The sequence below is a fragment of the Pogoniulus pusillus genome, chromosome 10 (assembly GCF_015220805.1).
Source record: "Pogoniulus pusillus isolate bPogPus1 chromosome 10, bPogPus1.pri, whole genome shotgun sequence".
In the NCBI taxonomy this organism is placed as follows: domain Eukaryota; kingdom Metazoa; phylum Chordata; class Aves; order Piciformes; family Lybiidae; genus Pogoniulus; species Pogoniulus pusillus.
The window spans coordinates 22,517,009-22,537,706 of NC_087273.1; the positions used below are offsets into that span (position 1 = coordinate 22,517,009).

Consider the following 20,698-nt stretch of genomic DNA (forward strand, 5'->3'; position numbering starts at 1 on the left):
TCAGAAGCAGACAACATTCACCAATATCAATGACAAAAGTTTTCTCTTGCAAATGGTACTCAGCTAACAAACTCAAACAGGTTAAGGAACTTTGAATTATATACTATATTTTAATCAGAACTCTTGATCCCATGACACGTAAATTAAGGTTTACATTGTTATCCAGGGTTTCCGATGATGGTCATTACTCAGTCTGCTTCTCAACACAACATAAGATTGCATGACATTCAAAGTTTCATCAACAGCAGCAGAAACACCTAGCACATATTTTTTTGCAAGACAACATTCCTATTGGAGAAATCTGCATCTCAGAAAAAAACCTATCGCGTAAATTGTGTTAATGAAAAAAATGCTCTTTAGAATTACTACCTTTCTGTGCTGACAGACTTTTCTTTCAGACTTTAAAACTTCATGGAACTGTATTCTGTGCATTCATGATTTATATATTTTATAATCCATGTTCTGTAACAAGCTTTGAAAGTATATTCCCTCAAGCATGACAGAGGATTTCCTCTGCTATAAAGCTTATGGATACAAAAGGTCCCCAGAGGGATCTGGAACTGCACTGGAAATGATGTAGTTATCCACATAATACTATTGCAAAAGTGTGATGGTAGGCTTGATGGGCCAAACATGGGCTAATCCATGCCCAGACATGTTCCCCTGTCCCCCCACCCCCTACTTCTGTGCTAGGGGGGAGGCGACTGTGGGAGGGGAGGGCAAAAGCCCTGGCTTCACCTAATATGTTGAAGTCTGGCAAAGTGCCATTCTGATTGGATAATCTATGTCCAATGCCCCCTTAATCTTGGGCTGAATATGGATAAAAGGGATAAGCAGGTAGCACAGGGCTGCTGCTGCCTCATTCTGCATCCTGAATTTGCCTGGAGAGCTTACCAGGAACAGTCTCTAAATGCATAGCCTGCACAGCCAGCCAGCCATCATGCTGAGACTGCATATCGTAAGAAATCCTGCCTGCACTTGAAAGTCTCCTGCTAAGACTAGAAGCCCTGGAGATACACAGGAGTCCAGAGGAGCCAGGCGACAAAGTCAGAGATTGTCTGCCTCCTTTCCCCAGAAGCCTGGGAAGAATCAAGTCTCAGTGGCTGACAAGACAGAGTTCCACATGCTCTGGGTACTGTCTGATTTATAATTTTGTGAGTAAATACTTAAAAGCCTCTTCCAGTATAATATTTGCGTTTGCCACTTTAAGAAATAAGTGATCTAGTTTTGCCTGTTCCCTGTGTGTATAGATTTCCAACTTCTGCATTTTTGAACATGTGAATAAATTTTCTGGTGAGTTTTAATGTTAATACACAGTTTTCACAGTTATTAACAATCATCACCTGGATATCAATACAGATTATTAATTTTGCATAATCCATCACAAAAAGACTACAGCATAACCTAGTCACTCCTTCTGCTAAAAGTGAGAAAAACAATAGTAATTTGAAAAAATTAAGTTATTTTATGATGGGAACTTAAAACTGACAGCCTGATTTCAAGCTGTAAGGACAGAAAAAAATAATTCTTTTTGACATTATGGTGGTATTCAGTTTATTCTCCAGGGCTGTTAAAAAATGACATGCTCAGAAGATCCTAAAGTCTCACAAACCTGATTTTTTAATGAAGTAATTACATGATATGCTCTCTCTCAAACTACTGGAAAGAACTTGAAAATGTTTTGCTGAATTCTTGCAAATCAAGAGCTGGAACCTAAACAATGTGATGAAATTAACACACCTCTCAATACTTGACTGCAACTGTTACACATTCAAATTAACAAAACTGAAGCTATAAAATCTATTTGCCATGTGAGGAGACATGGGGAGAACTTCTACAAAAAGTTTACAAACATGTTTTGTAAGAAATTATGAAAAGCCAGCCTATGAACATCCACGCTTTGTAAACAGCTGTCACAGATGAGCATGCTATTCTTTCCTATCTTCATCCCATCTCCCCACACCTACAACTAGATGATGAATTTGTATTTTAAGCTTACCAAAGCACAGCTCTTTTTCTTGTCTTTGTTTGTTACAGAGACATCAAAATGTTATTTTGTTATCTTCTCTTTAATAGCATCTAACTGCTTGCCAGGACTCACAGTGGCATTGACACCATACAGTCTTTGCACAAGACCTCCTCCTGCACAAAGAGAACAGGTAAACAAACAAAAAATAGCAACACCACCACCCAAAATGGCTAGCCACTTTTTCAATTCCCTGCTTCTGTGTCTGCACATTAAAAGAAAAAAGCAATCCTAAACACAGAGAAGAAAAAAATAAACACGCCCTATCTTGCAAACAATCTGTGCTTTCTCATTTTGTAGCAACATTTAAACAGTGCATGCTTTAGACCAGAAAAATCTAAACATTTACATCTCTCCAGCCCTGCTAGGGAACTTTTTCATCACCCTACAAGACTAACACACACCTAGTCACTACACCATACTCTACCACAAGGAAAGTACTCTGAAAAGCATTCATTTAAAATAGATACAACTGTGTCTTCCCTTCGCTATATATACAATAGCAACCATCAGTCAGTTACTCCCTCTCAGCAAATCAATTCACTTAAGCACCTAGATAGTCAAAAATCAGCTGCTTAGTGTACAAAGTAGCTTTGGTGCTGAGTTTAGCCACAGGCTGCTGGCTGGCCAGCCAGGTCCCTTGTAGCATGGAATACCTCACTGGATCTGAGCAGGCAAAGCATCAGAGTAGTTGAGAATATTAGGCCAACTTTTAGGCTAAAGCATTTGCCACAAAGCTACCAAAGTGACACATTTTTCTTAGTTGGGTGAGTCCTTAATTCACAGCACTGACAAAGAGGAATGGTTGCCTATTCCAGCAGCTACAAATGATGTTAAGAGAACTGTCCTCGCACAAGGTGTGCAATCCCAAATCAGAGGAACACACTGGAAAGCTGGAAACTTGAGACCAGTGATGGAAAGACCTATCAGGGAGCCATGGGAAGGCAGCCTGCATTTACAGGGAGCAGGAACTGGAGGGGGAGTAAAATGGAGCGGGAGCAAAGTGATTTTGGGAAGCTAAGTTGGAAAAGAGCTGCTTGCTCTTGAATGGCAGACTCTACTCTCCTGAGTTTGTTGGGTTTTTTTTTTTTTTTTCAATAAGTTGTTTCCTTTTTTTTGTGTTTTGGTGGGTTTGTTGTTTATTTCTTCAACTCTCCTACTGACAAATAGTGCCTTCACATAGAATTCAAACCTATTTAGGCACTTTTTGTTTATTTGTAACACAGCTACTTGAAGCAACAGAAGTCTCTTGAACCTTGCATTTACAAGCTTGGTAAAGCTTGCGCCCACAGTCAGGCTCATATAATTTACTAAACTGAACAACCTCCTTGCTTGACAATGCACATCTATCATCCACTATATATTAACTGCCACTATTTTTCAGAACTTCAAACTCAGATGTTAGTTTGGGTTTTAAGTTTCAAATCACTTAATACACAAGACAGTATCAAGGATTTTTAAACACATACACATTCCAAATTTTGCCAAGCAGATCTGACATTCCCCTAATCTTCCCATTTAAGCTTTAGTTTTCCTGGCTGGCAGGCAGAATATTCATCTACTTCCCACAAAACAATCTTAGCATGCTGTGGCAACCGATTACAAAGGAATGCAGGCACTTGGCCAGTGTTGCTGGTTTATACCCAAACGGGAGCAAAACGAGGGCTTTCCTCACAGTGCTGTGGTCTGAGGTCTTTCTCCCAGTTTCCCCATCATATGGGTGCTTTTGCATAGCAGCGATAATGAGTAATTTCTCCCAAGAGGCAAATTCCTCAGAAGTTAATGTGAAAGGGTTGAGAAGGGCAAAGAGGGAGCTGACTTCAGCACTTTATGAGATTAGAGCTATTTCACTAAGAAATAAGACCAAAGTTCACAACCACTAATGCCTTTTTCCTTAGTGTTTCTTTCACAACACTGCAATACATCTGAAGAATATTTTAAAGGAAAGACATCAAAAACAAACACTACCTGGAAATGCAGTACTGAATTTCTAGTTTTGCTTCAGACTAGTCAACTGAACAAAACCAAGTGATAGAGCACATCAATGACAGAACAGCCCATTTCATTGGAAATAATTGACTGTAATGAGAAATTAATTTGAAGTAAATTCTCCAAACAATGTTGTTCAGCTTATGCTGCTACCTTACTAACTGAACAAAGCAGATGAACAACTTGATTCTGAAAACTATTAGTTAAACTTTTATAAACATTTCTAATATTTAAGCTTATGCTGTGATCAAAACAATGACCCGAAAGGAGTCAGGTTGCCTACCCTAACTTAGACCTGGATGAAAATATTTAGTTTACTACTTATTTAAACTTAACTGCTTTCCTAGTGCAAAATGTACCTTGTCATGACCAGTTTAAGTGATTGGCTTTCCCACGACAGCTTTCTAAATCTGACATCAATATCTATGAATGCTGAATGCACTCCAGCTCCACCTGATCTTTGTAATCAATTTCTGTCCTAGGCCACACACATTTTAGTACTATTATTAAAACCTAGAATTTCATGGAAGCAGGTTTGTCCCCTGCAAAAATGGAATGGGGATTCTATTTCAGCATGTAATGTAAATTAACTGCTGAATCTACCCAAAACATCACCAGAAGTGATAAGCAAGGTATCTAACCTATAAACAGTGTAAGACTGTGCAGTACCCTACAGTCCCCCTTTCGAAGAAACATAAAAAGAACCGTAACTTTCCAACTAAGACAATTTGTAAGATTAGACAGAATATGTGGTAGACCAGTTTTGTTGGGGACTCAATGCAGGCTTGCAGAGGTCTGACAGTGAAGTATTTCAAAACCTAGAGGAAAAATCACAAAGGGAATACCTCCAGGTTTAATTCTTACTAGTATCATTCAAAATTATTAAAATAAAATTTTTAGATCATCAATTATTGTGAAATACAAAGTTAAGGCTTGGGGTGGGGTTTTTTGGTTGTTGCTGAGTTTGGTTTTTGGGGTTTTTTTTTGTTTGTTTTTTTTTTTTTTTTTTTTTTTTTTTTTTGAAGTTTCAGCATCTTTTGTGGATTTACTTTCATAAATATTAGTATAATTTCATACTGAGCCTTAAATATTTCCTTGACAGCACTGATTTTTAGTTCAGGCCAATCTCAATGTTATTTGCACGGCTGGGTAAGGAGTTAGTTGCTCTTCACTCAACTATTTTGCATTCTCATACTGCTGAATGTTAGCCTTTTGTCCAACACTACTCAAATATGTAGTGCATAGACAGTTGATTAACAGTGAATACATATGCATATTACTTTCTGCGCCAGACTGGCACTACAACACTTACAGATCTTAACTTCTTGGTTTTAGTGGCAGCTGCCTGACACCATCAAAAAATGTCATGATGCTACATCTAAAATTCAATGCATAGGTTTAGAGAAATTCATTAATCACATGGCCACAATTCTCTGTCCAGGTCCAAGAAGCAAGTTCACAATGCCAAGAGATGCCATTTCCAGAGCACCCATGAGGTGTGTCAATGCAGAAGGCTGAGGCCTCCTTACCAAGAGCCAACCCTACATGAATCCTGTGAGCTGCCTGCCTGAAGAAAATGGATCCACTGCAGTGAGCATTTCAAAACAACAACTTTTTATTTTATGGCTATCCAAACTGATGACCTCTACTCTTCTCCTTTCCCTTCTCTGCTAAAGAAAGCTGACACGAAAATTATTATATTTTTGTGTTAATGGCAGTTAATTATAAATATAGCTATTGATACAGAAAGGCAACTGCACATCAGTTCCACAATCCGAGATCAATTTGTGATTGCTGCAAAGACACAAAGAAATTAGAGAAGAACAGAAATATGTACCTAGAACATCTGGAGAGGGCCTCAAAGGACTACACCACCTCCTCTATAGGGACAAGCTAAAGAAGTTGGGGTTCATCGTGGAGAAGACTCCATAGAGATCTTATAAAGGTCTTGAAGTACTTAAAGGTGGCTTACAGGAAAGCTGAAGAATTAGTCTTAATCAAGGAATGCAGTGCTTGAATTAATATTAGAAAGAAGTTCCACTAAGAAGGTGGTGAGACACTTAAGTTCCATTCTGAAAGCAAAGTCTAAATTTTTAGGCCTTCTGCTAAGTTATCTCCCGAGCCAGCACACAGTAGAATTTCCTTGGTAACATTTGAAAGGATAGTTATCATGTTGCTACAGGGAATGTCAAAAGATTACATCAACTTTGGAATGATTGTTAGAGTGAACTACTGGGACAAAACCAAAAAAAGACTTGCTGCAGGAAGCCCAACTACTGCATCTGGCCACTGTTGGGGTTAAAAAAACAACTCAAAATCCAAAATTTCTTCTGCAACAAATATATATCGATACTACACATCTATATATATACACATATTGAAACTCAGCCATAAAATCTTCACTCAGGCATTCATCATTTGCAGATGACCAATAAGAAAGCAAAGTTATTTGGTACTGCTTGTCAAATGTTTTCTAGTTCCATTTGAAACTGGGCTTTTCAACCTTACTCTAGCAGCAAATCCTATAGAAGGCAACCTGACATTTACTTTAGACTCTGTTCTCATAAATAAAAATAACTGAGTACCACTAATACAGCTGTTTCTCTAATACAGAACTGTGTCACCTCTCCTAATAAAGGTATTGTGTAGTAGTAGACTTATATATTGTTGACCTAGCTTATACTTATTCTCATCAGGGGAAAAAAAATGTTTTAACAAGATTAGTGTTATTTTCATTAAGCTGTCACCAGTATTTTAGAGAAACATGGCTACATATGACCTAAATAGACCACAAAATCATAAGAAAAATCTAGGTTGGAAGTGATCTCTGGAGACCATCTGGTCTAACTGTTCTTGAAAGTAGGACTTCAACATAGGTATTCCAAGGTTCCCTCAGGTCAAACCTTGAATACTTCCAGCAATGAAGAGTCCACCCTGTTTACAGGGTATAATAGTTCTTTTTTTCTTTTCTATCCAGGCATCTCATTTTGAAACAAGCAAACAAAACCAAAACAAAGACAATGACATACCAAACAAAGAAAAAACCCAAACAAAATTCACAAACAAAACAGAAGAACACACAAGTAGTTTAGTACAATAGCAACTTCATCCCCATGTTTCAACACACTAACCTTATGTATCACGATGTCTAATAACATCATCCAAGTAGGAAGTCTGAAATCTGTCAGAAATTATCCAAAACTGGACAATGTATGTCTAAATACTACCAATGCCACAGGAACTGACATGCATTAGAAGTTAATGTCTACAGAATACTCATTTCAAGTAACTACAGTTTATGATATGTGTAACTGCTTAAGGTATTTATTATTGAAGAACTTGGTAATATATCAGCATTCCCTTTTGGTGGCTATCTCTAGCACCACTTACAGGCACACAAGCATGCCAGGATGTCTCTGATCATGTATATACCACTAATGATCATCTCTTAAGATCCCTAGCTGCCATCCCTCTATGCCTGTGATCTTCCTGTTTTCTGCTCAAGCCTTCAAAATCCACTCATGCTGCCATACTACCAGTCACCTATCCTGCCTTGCCTGGCTACAAGTTAGAGGATGTAGAGTGAGGTGATGTAGGTAGTGACTGAACTCAAGTCCACCAGATACTCCACTCATCATGGTGTAGGCAAAGCAATATACACACCAGCTGAGTCTCATGCTAAAGCCCTATCCTAAGGGCAGGCACTAATCTTTTTCATATAGTTCACAGCTTAATGCCTTTAAGACATCACCATTTATTTTTAATAAAATATGCTGAAACCAACAGAGCTGGACATTACAGGAGTTGGGATGGGCAACAAGTATACTCTTCAGACAACAAAACACTCAGGAGTTAAAACTTTCATTTGATTCACTGATGTTTTAGGTCACTTGACAGCAACATCAAAGCTATAAAGTACTGAAGAAACAGAAACTTCCACCTCATTTACTTGTCACGTATCAACTGCCAAAAGCGATCTCAACAGACAGAAAGGAGGTACACTAATAAAGCCAGGCATGTCACACTATCTGAACCTATCTGCTGGCAAAAGGCACATTCATCGGTTGCCTTGAAGCTGCCATCTAATCAATCCAGTAAAATAGTATTTTTTTTAATTACCAGTATTAAGAGTTCAGCTTTCCCTTATAATGTACAGCAAATGGTTGCAAAGCCAGTTTCCTCCTGGCTGCCAGAAAGAAAAGCAAACTATCTTCAATGAATGATGCAAGTCATCTGTAAACAAGAAAGGTCATTACACAATTCTGAGTCCATGCATCTGGCACCTAATGATCATTGATACACAAAGGACTGCAAAGGACTGCTGCAAGCATCCATACAACCAAGTTGACACATATAGGAATACTTTCTTCAGAGTTTCTGTAGCATTTGGCCTACAGTCTACTTTTGTAGAGAAAGGAATTGGGGTAATTATATTATCTTGAGCACAGAAGTAATTTTACTTAATTAAGCAGTAGAGACGTTGAAACTAAGTTTGGTATCTAATTTAATGTGTTCTGTTCACAGATACTGGGGCAGAGCTAAAAACAGGAGAAAAAAAAAATCTACTTTTGACCATTGGTATACAAGATAATAAAAAGCTATGGTGCTGGGCATTTCGACTAAACAACATGCAGATTTATTTTCTTCATCTCAGCTTAACACCAGCTGTATTTGTCTTTGGCTACTTGCTTTGACACCCAAAAGAGAAATTTTATACAAGTTCTCTTATACCAGAAAATATTTACTTCCTGGGTAAGTAGAACAAAGAACATAGAAGACACTACTCCAAGAAAGCCAAACATTGCAGGCAATAGTTAACAAGTAACAGAGTTTGTAATTGCTCTTGCTCCTAAAATGACCATATGACAGAACTAACTCTGTCCCTCAGTACACCAGATTCTAGACAGTCACTTGTTAAGTTCAATTTACTTATCAGGGTAGATGCTTTGGAAGAGTATGTTAGCCATCAAAAGTTCTTTTAATAAAGGGTCAGAGTCCCCCTTCACAAGCTAAAGGAAGTGGATAATGAGTAAGGTTGGTTTCCAATACTGAACATCACAATTCCTCTACAACCATTTTGTAAGGATGGTGGCCTTTTGAAGAACTACTATTACTATCATGCTTTCAGAATCAAGAAATCAACACAACAGCAAGTTATTCTAATGATGAATTATTTTTATTACTGGGTCTGCTCTGAATATACAGAACTTCATATTCCACTGAATCATACTGTTTGGTTACCACAAAACCTTCAATTGCTTACAAGTCAGATATATCTGTTTAGAAACTAAATATACTTACGTATGCAACACATAGCATAAAACCAAATGCACCACTATCTCAGCAACCAAAGCAAATATATGCAATTCAATATAAACTGACACAGAAACTGGGTTTATCAACTTAACCGTAGATTTTAAACAACTCTGTAACTGTGGTGCTCTGTTCATATTGATAGAGAAATAACTAATTTTACATTACAGATCAGAGTTAAGTGGTATTTCTGCCACATCAAAAGTAAGAATTTCACAATTAATAAAGCCCCCCCCAAAAAAAACAGAATTCCCCAATATGAGAGGCAGGAGTGCCGTTCAGCAGCCAGTGAAAACCTGTGTAAATTGATCTTCGCATTATGTAATCTATTGAGATGAGAAATTAAGTCTCTAAGAAAATTCAAAGCACTTTATTTGTGCTTGAGCATTTACTAAACAAGCTTGTGCCAAGAGGGCAGTATCACAACATAATGCCCTCTCTTACATGCACACAGTTTCAAATACAAGATGCCAAAATTCCTATACCAAATGCAAGTGTGTAGTTGCATATAGCTAGTTGGAGGGGGGCATGATGGTGGTAAATTACTGTATAATAATGTATCAGAAAAGCGCATTATTAATAAAAATTGTCACTACCATTACACTGACAGATAGGTATTTGTTTCATACTTTGAAGAAATGTCATGTTGCAAGTTTAGGCATTCAGGTACCACAAATTATGATGTTCCCTGTTCATTTCAGGGAGATACTACCTGATATAAAAAGTGCGCTGTCTAGAAGCAGAATGCAGTTAGTCAGTTAAATGCTTCTTAATTGAATAGTAAGAGTACACTTATGCTCCATCAGTTGTGTGGCACTTGAAATTAAAGGTATGAAGGAAAATTACAATAATCTGAAGAATAATAAAGTGATATCTGCTCAGAAAAGGCATAAATCAAAAGAAAATATAATCTTTCCCATTATGAAGCACTGATTCACTTCCTAGCTACCATAAAAACACTGTGTTCCACTTTATCCTGGAGTGTTATCAGCTCCCAGGTGCCAAATCACCAGCTTCCTCCAGGAGTGTATTTTCAGTATGAATAGGAAACATATACAACCAAATCAGAAGAACACAATTACAATCCACTGAATGAACAGAAAGTTACAATAAAGAGAGCTGCTTTACTACAAGAGTAGTTCTACTACAATGGGAAGCTCTGAAATCTCTCAGGGATTTTTGGCTACTTGCCACATCATTAGTGTGCCCTGGTTGGTGCCTTCCCACAGATGTGCCCTCAGCTTATTAAACTTTCTGGCAACTACTTCAAACAAATGTGTTGCTAAAGTCAAATAAATTTGAAAGCAAGAAGAATCATTTGCTGAATGTTCTCTGTATTTTAAATAAAGAAACCTCCATCGTGGATGCTAATATAAAACCACACACACTTGTGTGCAGCCTGATTAAAAGCTACTGTTAATTTAATTTACATGAAATACAGTATCATACAACTGCAAGCAAAACAACATGAGCACAATACTACAAAAGCCCACATGTATACAAGTCACAGTTCAGACTCCCAGCTTTTATTCATAAAATGCATCATTCCACATAACGTAACTGTATCACATAACTTGCTAGGCAAACTGCCATGGTTACTCATCACACTGTGCTATTACAAACTGCTTGCTTTCCATAACACTATACACACAAGATTAAAATCTTGTCTGGGGGAAATCAGTGAACAAGATGCCAAATTTTTACTACTTTCATACTTCAAAGTAACTTTACAGTGAAATACTTCATTGTTGATTTCAGTTGCCTACAACTGTTCTTTTTCCAAAGCTATTTTTAAAACTCATGTTTAGGTTAAAAAACACAATTGGTTAATAGTGCAAGTAAATGACTTAGAAAAGTTTTTGGTTTTGGTGGTTTTGATTTTTTTTTTTTTTTTTTGGTACAGTAAGGAGAAAAAGGGCTTTACTTTGTGCGTATGGCATGTTTTAGCTTACACTTAAAACACATTGAGGCATCCAGCCTTGGTTAATAGTACCAGCACCTGTCAGCATCAATAAAATTGAAGTTACTACTGAACTATTGGAACTATATTTGCCAGCTACATAGATTTAAGCATTTTTTATGATTTCACAACATTTTTACATAATGTTTGTCTTTCAAAAAATAAAAAAATGAAACATAATTTAGTGCTGTCTACCTTACCATTTCAGAAACTAAACCTTCTAGCTTGCTTGAAAGGTTATGTGAACTTAAAAGGAACAGTACATAATTTTCCCATTACATTAATAACAGAAGAGCAAAGTGAAGTTAGAATAGCTTTATGTACATCCAGTTTTCTTCTTCTGGTAAGGAACTTAAAAATATACTGATTTTGTTTTCACCTCAGTGATGAAAAATTTCCTGAATCCCTTATAAAACTCTACCACCCATTATGATAACACATGTACACAGATTTGAATTAAGCATTGGCTTTCACTCCCATTTTCATTAATTTCTGTGAGCAATATCACTAAATCTCAGTGGAGAAGTTCCCTGTGATTGGTAAGGTACTACCTTAGTATTGCATGGTACTGATTAAGAATAACTATTTAATAAACTTCAGAGTGCATGCTCTACTAGGCTGAATTAGTAATGGTTGCTATTGATAGAAAGCAGGTGGATGTGACATGGACTCCTACATTTCTTCTTTGAAACATACTAAATTGGTAAATACAAGAAAGCATGCAACATACTACTTTTTTTATATTTCTACCTTGTGATGCAAGGATAAGCATCCATTTAACTTTTGGCAAAGCAACACCTTTCAAAAAGGCCCAAATTCCTTCCGCTAAAAGAATTATGACCACTTAGCTTGAAAAACTCCTCTCAATTTCAGGTTCTGAAAAACACAATTTCCTCAGCAGGGCTTTTGGTCATACTTGGAAGCTTGGGACATTCTCTCCTTCATAAAAGTGCTTGTATGAAACCTAAACTTGCCAAGAAAGTGAACTAGTGATATTACAGCTGATAGATGCCTGTACCATTGTGCTGGTGTGGGCTAGTTACCCCTTTAGAAAGACACGGAGTTGAGTTCTCCAGGAGGACCAGAGAAGTCCAGGAGGTGGACCCTTGAAATTGTAATTTTGTTATTCAATCTCATAACTCTGTTATAACTTTATAACTGGGCAGCAAAGCCTAATATTTCTCTTTTTCTTCCTTCCTTCAGCTCTCTGGAAGGAGTCCTTATCTGGTAACAATGGGGGTGTAAACCTGCCTGCAGCCTTGAAGGCCTCACTGAGTTTCTTGTTACACAATCAAGGTCTGTTTGGGCCTAACCATAGGCAATGGAGAGGGAGAAAATGAGCACTGGGGTTTTGTGGTTTGGTTTAGTTTGGTTGGGGGGGAAGGTATCTGTATCTGTACTTGGTGTTAAGGATTCAAGTATTCTGTGTTTTCCTGTATATCTTTAAATAGAGTTTTCTGTATTCCTCTCCAATTCAGCTAGAGCGTCTTTGTCTTACTTCCTTTGGAAGTAAAATTTATTTCTGTCTGCTCCTTAAGACAACCATGTACAAGCTTCACTCTATTTTGTCCATAAAACTGCATTACTTGGCTACTGTCCTTATATCTTTATATTGAAGAGATTTGCAGAAGTCTAACAGGCAGAACCTAGCCACAACACTCAATCAAACTGGGTCAATCCCCATGATCTTCCTCACAAACAGAGGCACATAGGATAATATGCTGGTTTCAGACTAAGGGCCATACAGCCTGCAGATATCCATCACATTTCTTACATAGCAATATGCTCTGCTGCTAACGGTGAAGATTCTTGCACATAAAAATTTCATTAAAATGCATGCCGAGATGAGACAGCAAAGCTACATGAGAAGGACCTTGGACTGTGAAGTGTGCCAGTCAAAGCTAGAGGACCTCTCAGAATAGTGAAAAAAAAAAATAAATCACAGAATGTTAGGGCCTGGAAGGGACCTTGAAAGATCATCTAGTGCAACCCTCCTACCAAAACATCACAGGAATGCATCCAGGCTGGTTCTGAATATTTCCAGAGCAGGAAACTCCACAACCCCCTGGGCATCCTGTTCCAGTGTTCTGTCACCTTCACAATGAAAAACTTTACTCATTACATGGAACTTCCTATGCCTCAGCTTCCACCCACTGTCCCTTGTCCTGCCATTGGGCATCACTGAGAAAAGCCTGATCACATCCTCTTGACGCTCACTCTTTACATATTTATAAACATTAATAAGGTTGACCTTTAGTCTCCTCTTCTCCAAGCTAAAGAGCCCCAGCTCCCTCAGTCTCTCCTCATAAGGAAGATGTTCTACTCCCTTAATCATTTTTGTGACTCTGTGCTGGACTCTGTCAAGAAGTTCCCTGTCCTTCTGAGCAACCCAGAACCGGACACAATATTCAAGATGCATCCTTGCCAGAGCAGAGCTTGGTGGGAAGAGAACCTCTCTCATGACCCATTAACCATAGTCCTTCTAATATACCCCAGAAAAGCATTGGCCTTCTTGGCCACAAGAGCACATTGCTTAGCTCATGGTTAACCTTCCGTCCCCTTCATTGCTCTCCAACAGGTCAGACCCCAGCCTATACTGATCTCTGAGGTTGTTCTTTCTCAGGTACAAGACTCTGCACTTGCCCTTGTTGAACTTCATTCAGTTTCTCCCTGACCAACTCTCCATCTTAATTCCAGCTAACAGCAGCACAACCCTCCTGTCTCTCAGCCACTCCACCCAGTTTTGCATTGACAGCAAACTTGCTGGAAGTGCACTCTGTGCCCTCACCCAGGTCACTGGTGAATATATTGAACAGTACTGGTCCCAGTACTGACCCCTGAAAGATTCAACTAGATACAGGCCTCCAACTAAACTCCATCCTACTGACCACAACTCTCTCACTTCTTTCCTCTCTCTCTCCTGTTGGGAACTGGCTGCAAATTGGGAGGCACGAGCCCCTAGAAGCTTGTACAATCAAGACTTGGATGTGAGGTCTGAGTGTATTGGAACTGCAGTAAACCATAGCGCTCTGTGTGTGAAGAAGCTCAGAGGAATTTGTCCTTGAGCCTTCTGATAAACAGCTTCTGTGGGATTGTGTGCAGAGTAGGAGGGAAATAGGAGGAATATGCAAATTCCAATGTCTAGGTGCACTAAACACTTTTGCAGTAACTGCAAGTAGGGAAGATTATGCATATTCAAATATTTAGATGCGCCAAATGCTAGTGAACAGTACCACGTTGCATGCTGCGCGTGCTCACTTTTCTCACCCTAACTGAAAAGTATGTGCTTTGTAACTTGAAACCTAATGCTCTCAATAAAGTGTGGATTGCTTGGATAGCATAGCTCATATTGAACCGTCTCTCCTTGCTTTCCCATTCCCTTCCGTGCTCTCCCACATTTTCTTTCCGGGAAACAGGTTTTAAAATGCCTCACATCTTACTGAGGTATTGCCAGGTGTAGAATCTTTACACCAGAGGTATGACCAAAGCCCAGATTTTGTTGGACTTCTCCAACTTGCAAGACAAGAGCACACGGATCTCACCAGATAAGCAACAGTACAGAAGTGCAGCAAGCACCGATGAGGTTTCAAAGTTTCTCTTGAACCTTCCTGGCCCAGTAGATAGGAAGCTTTTGCTGCCATCACTCATAAGCAATGTTTAGAAATATAAAACAGAAAACCTAACAGACAGACATGATCAGACTTCAGCAACACAGCAATTTCAGCACAGTTCAAGCTACTGAATTGTGTAAGGAAACATCATTTTCCTTAGAAGACTCATGAAGAATTTGAATGCAGTTTGCAAAATGAGGAGAAATTAAATCCAAAACAAGACTTTACTAAGCAAAAACTATTGGAGACGGTTTTTTACATTATCTTGTTTCCTAGCACTTTATGAAAAGAATAATAAAAGGAATACAAAGTCCTATACAGGACGTGTGACTAAGTTTCATATTACAATGCTAACAACAGAAGTTCAGGACATGCTGATACAAAGGCAACTCTATCTTTGGGTATGGGAAGATTAGAATAAATTCAAGATAAGTCAGGATATAACTTGCAGCATATCTGCTACTGCACTCCAAATGCCTCTGTGCCTGCTCTTTCCCCTTAGTAAACACCCTGACAGAAGAATAATTTACTTCCCATTAATTTACACTTGTCATGAGGTAAGGCCATAAGCAACTTCTGATTTTTAGGCCTTGATAAAAGAAAACATGATAGGTCATAAAAAAATATCTAACTCAAGAACAAAACTGTAGGCAGAGTTTCTGGCACAAACACTTCCACATAGCCTGGACTAAATTGACTAAACCTTGCTTTTCCTGTGAGCTTAAGGGACAACTCCAGTTCAGAATTACTTGCTGACTGATTAGTTTGGGTAGCTTCCTACTCAGGTGTCATCCATCCTATGTTCCAGCCTATGGTATCCAATGCTCCCATCAGAGATTGAAATGTCAAAGCTATAGATTCTCATCAGCCAGACATCTACAAGCTGGATGGTTAGTGCTCACCACTGCTGTGCCAAACTGGCCTTGATGATTAACCTCATGCACTACAGAACTAAAATATACATTGCAGTGCTATAAACTGGTAACCAGAAGGTAAGAGAAGCCAAAACTACAAACTAACAGTAATTGAGAGGGAATTACTCTACCCTGGTGAGACCACAACTGGAGTATTGTGTCCAGTTCTGAGTTTCCAGTTGTTGTAGAGGGCCTGTAGGCCCAAAAGCAGGCTTATTTATGCCTGCTCTGCCTGGACATGTCTCTCCACCTGCACCAGGAGTAAACGAGCACAAAGGGGCACAACAGACCGGGGCCATAAAGTCAGTTGCCCAGGACACCTGATTGTGTAAGCCCCACACACCCAGCTCGTGCCTGCCTGGTTCTGGGCCCACGTGATTCCCATATTTGGAGTCCAGGCCTGTGGGTTTTACCCAGTATGGTAAGGTTTGGCTGACTGCCAACCTGATTGGTCATTCGAGTGACCAATGAAACCATTAACTCTTGGCCCACATTTAATAAATAGGGGTGCACAGGCTCACGTGCAGCCTTCCCCACATTACTTGTGGCTCCGCCACATGCTGGTTTGCCTGCCTGCATACTTCCTTGCAGCTGTATGCCTGCCTTTAGCCAGCGTTAGACCCGTGCTCAGACTGCACGGAGTCCTGTCTCTGCACCTGGAGATCCTGCCTGCATACCCCTGGAGAGAGCAGCCAGCAGGATCCAGCAGCAAGCAGTAAGGTCAGACTGCCATTTCCCCTGAAACCAGAAGATTCCAGCCTCAAAGTCCACAGGCAGAGATTCTGAAGAATTGGACACTAGGCACAGGCTGATGCAGCCCCGGAGGATGATTGATAAGAATTGTGAGTAGATGCCTCTGTAATTTCTATTACCTCTGCCACAAAGCAGAGAGCAGCTTTCAGCTCAGCTGTGCTGGGCAAATAATATAAGACCCCAAGCGGCATTAAGCTGCGGGGAAAACTCTCTCTCTCTGTATATAGTTTGAATGTTTGCTAGTTATTAATAAGTATCTGTAGATATATACTCCCATGTCTTCATAATCGTGTAAAGAACAATTTAATATCAATGTTCAGTGGTTGGGGGTGGCGAGAGTTGAAAATATTGGAGTTTAATAAATATATATTTTTTTATAAATATCCTCTCACATTAATTAATTTCTCCCCTCCACCAAATAGGCGTAGGTCACAGAATACCCCATCCATAGCACTAGTACAAGAGGGATAGAGAATTACCAGAAAGTCCACCAGAGGACCATGAGGATGATTAGGGGAATGGAGCATCTCTCTTACAGGAGAAACTGAGAAATCTGCACCTCTTTAGCCTGAAAAAGAGAAGACTTAGAGGGGATCTCACAAATGCATATAAATATTTAACAGCTGGAGGTCAAGATGACGAGAAGGACTCATCCCCATCATCTTGTCCTTCTTGGCCAGTGATAGGACAAGAGGCAACCAGTACGGACCAGAACAGGACACCTGAACTTACTGAGGGTGACAGAGCACTGAAATAGGCAAGGTAGTGAAGTCTCTTCTGGAGACTTCCAAAAATTGCCTGGATGCCTTCCTGTGCAATCTGACCTAGGTGCACCTGTGTTAGCAGGGGGCTCGGACTAGATGATATCCAAGGGTTCCTTCCAATCCCTACCATTCTGATTTATTTATTTTTAGTATCCTCAAAGTGATGGTTTTGGGAAAACAACTGAATAGTGCCATTCTCTTGCTTTTGCAATTTAGTGTAAACTTTCCAGTAAATGATCACACACTGTTGCTCTGACAGCAACCAGTTCTTAACATCAAGATTATAAAGTTTATGGAATTGTTTCTCATTAAAAAAAAAAAAAACACAAACAAACAAAAAAAATCCCACAAACTTCCTACAAAACTTACAATGCACATTTAACATATCTAAAATAGTATAGTTGATAACAATGGTCCTCATCACCAGTAAGCTTCAGTTTATTTTTTTAACTGCTTTATTAATAATGAACAAATAGGCCCATGTATAGATGCCAGACAAACAAATACTATTTGTAAATACACAAAGGGACAAAATACAAAACTGCTCACTGTTTCTGAATTTAGTTCACCTTGGAAATTTTAACACTAATGACTTCTGCATACTACACTGTCAGTGTTGTGCCAACATAAGGTTACTCTTTCAAGTCTATGCCAAGCTACTGTTTACTCATCAGTACAAAAAGTAGGTCATAGCTGAGAAATACATAGAGAATCTTAATAATAAGAACTCACCCCAAATCTTTAGAAATTCATTGCTATTTTAGACCATTGCAGTGGATGAAAACAAGATTTGTCACATAACAAGTCATAAACATATGCAAATAAGGTGGTGTTACTGCCACACTAATGTTTTCATTATTGCCTTCTGCATTGGGAATATTACTGTAATAATATAAAATGATAAATTACAGAGCAGTTATGAAGCTTACTGGATATGCTATCAAATTACAAAGTTCACTTAATCATAGTCTTATTATGATCTTGGTTTTTACTACAAGTGTTTTGGAGGCATACAGATAAAAAGTGTTAAGCAGTACAACATGTCACTATGATATTACCCAAAATTTCTGTCCTGGAAACCATCAGCTATTCCACTTTTGGAATGTGAAAAAAAAAGAAGTGAAAATGGGCACACGCAAAATGCTTGTTATATCACAAAGTGTTAAGATGTTTTTCCAGGAATCTACTGTCAGCAATGAGAGTGTTTAATGAAACAAAATTAATCAGCACAAATTGATTCTTCTAATGAACTGTAAAGTGTACTTAGAAATAGGTGGAATATTGTATTTTTTGTATGAACTAAAAATCCAAGATGCATTGAACATTTGTCCCAAACTCATCAAGGCAGTTTTACCATAAGATGTTGACAGAGAACGTCAACATTGTGACAACTCAGTATTTGTATGCCATTAGCAAGGTTTTTCAGACATAGTAATAAAGCTGATCTTTCTTCCTCACATTCTTATTTGTTAACAGTTCTTTGTCCCAGATTACTTGGAGAGTTTTGATTGTACAACTTGCTGCTTCTACAGATTAGTTTCAAGCAAATTTGGGGGGGTGGAAAAGTGAAAGCTCTTCAAAGCTATATATGCATTCTACACATCTAAACTCACAGTTTAGATACATTTTTTCCATGCAATACTGCACAAAATTAGCACATTTCCATGAAAAGAGCAGTTTTGAGTGATCGAAGTGGCAGTACCACTATTCAATATTACCAAAGCACTGATGTGTTATTTCTATTACACAGGTACTAGAGCAGTGGCAACTTGTATGACAAGATGTCTAGCCACGAGAGAAACAACCATTCTAGCAAGGAAAACAAACAAACAAACAAACAAACAAACAAAACCAACAATCGCATGTTCCAAAGAAGGGAAGGCAAGAACCACTGAAGGAGAAGCTGATTCTTTCTGTGTAAAACTGTGTAGGAGAGGAAACGAGAAACGCTGAGGGGCAAACGGGATTTTCTTTGTATCAAAAGGTACCCTTGCATCTCTTCCACAAGGTCAGGAAGCTAACTTGTTTTCACACGTCATATATATACATGTTTTATATATATATATATATATATATATGCTAGATAGATTACACATATGAATATATTTGAAAGTTTTATATCGCCACGCTCCAAGTCGGCACTCAAAGTGCTGACAGCAACCCCTGTGGAGACCCGGCTGCCCCTGAGATGAGGTGGCTCCTGACACAGCACCACAGACTAGTTATCGCTGGTCTTGGAGTTCTGATCCCTCGGCAAATCCGTGCCCAGGCACCGTCCGTCTGTGCGGGCACGGGCCGGGCCACTCCCCTCCCGCAGCGCTCTTGCTCCTAAACCCGCCTAAAGCACTCGGTAGTCGGACGGGTTCAAACAACCTCTTAGGTGAGGTGCTCCGCCTGCGATCTAGGGGAAGAAGAGGCCAGAGAACAAACCAACCCTAAGGTAACAGTCAGCCAAGGGAAGGAGCGAGGGCGGAGAAGACGGCACCTTCCCCACTTCCTTTCCGGTGACTCGGCGGCGTGTACCTGCCCATCCACCAGACCCTCACACCTTGCTGAAATCACAAGGTGCGGAGAGCAATAGAAAACAGAGTGACCGCGCGGACCTCAGGAGTGCCGCGCACGGCATGGCACGACACGGCGGGCTATTATAGGCTAACAGCCAGCCCGGCACCCCCGCTCACCTTCCCGCCCGCCTTTCCACTCGCACTCCGCTCCAGCCCCGTCAGCTGCCGGGCACAGCCTTCGCTCCCGCCGCAGCTCTTCCGCGAGACAAGCAGGCAGTCCGGCACCAGCAAGGAGGCAGCTGCCTGTCCGGGCACTCCACCGGTCGACCGAACGACAGAGGTGAGGGGGCGGCCCCGGCAGCACCGCCGCCCCCACCTCCTGGAGGCGTCCTGGCGGTGCCAACCTTTCCTCAACATCCGCGCCCCGCGACTCTCCCGGTACCGCCGCCCCGCCCGGTACCTGCCGCACCGATGCCTCCGCCCCACTGCCCCAGATAGCGCAGGAGACCGTTGCGGCCGCCGCCGCTGCACAGACCGAGGCGAGCAGGTGCGGAGTGCGACCCCGCGGCCGCCAACTCCGGCGCCTGAGCTAGGCGCGCAGGGAGGGGCGGTGAGAAGGGAGAGAACCCGGCTGTCTGCACACGCCCCCTAGCGGAGCCACCGGTCAGGCCCTGCCTCCTCTCCACTCCAATTCGCCGCCTCGGCTTCGCTCGGTTCCCTTCGTCACTTTCCGCCGCTTCCGGAAGAGGGAATCGGCGGGGCGAGGCTGGGGGCGTGAATGGGAGTGGAGTTATGCTAAGGTGGTGTTTGCTACTGCCGTTTCGCGGCAGGTGCTCGCTGGCGGGCTCCTGTAGTAGTTCTTCT

At 40.2% G+C, this 20,698-nt stretch overlaps 1 protein-coding gene across 1 annotated transcript in view; it reads right to left on the reverse strand.

The window, feature by feature from the left end:
- Window positions 1-20,489, reverse strand: part of PTPN3 (protein tyrosine phosphatase non-receptor type 3) — a 169,995-nt gene extending 149,506 nt beyond the window's left edge. The window contains 2 exon segments of the mRNA XM_064150026.1: window positions 2,000-2,142; window positions 20,012-20,489. The gene's annotated coding sequence lies outside the window, so the exon portion shown is untranslated.
- Window positions 20,490-20,698: the final 209 nt, after the last annotated feature.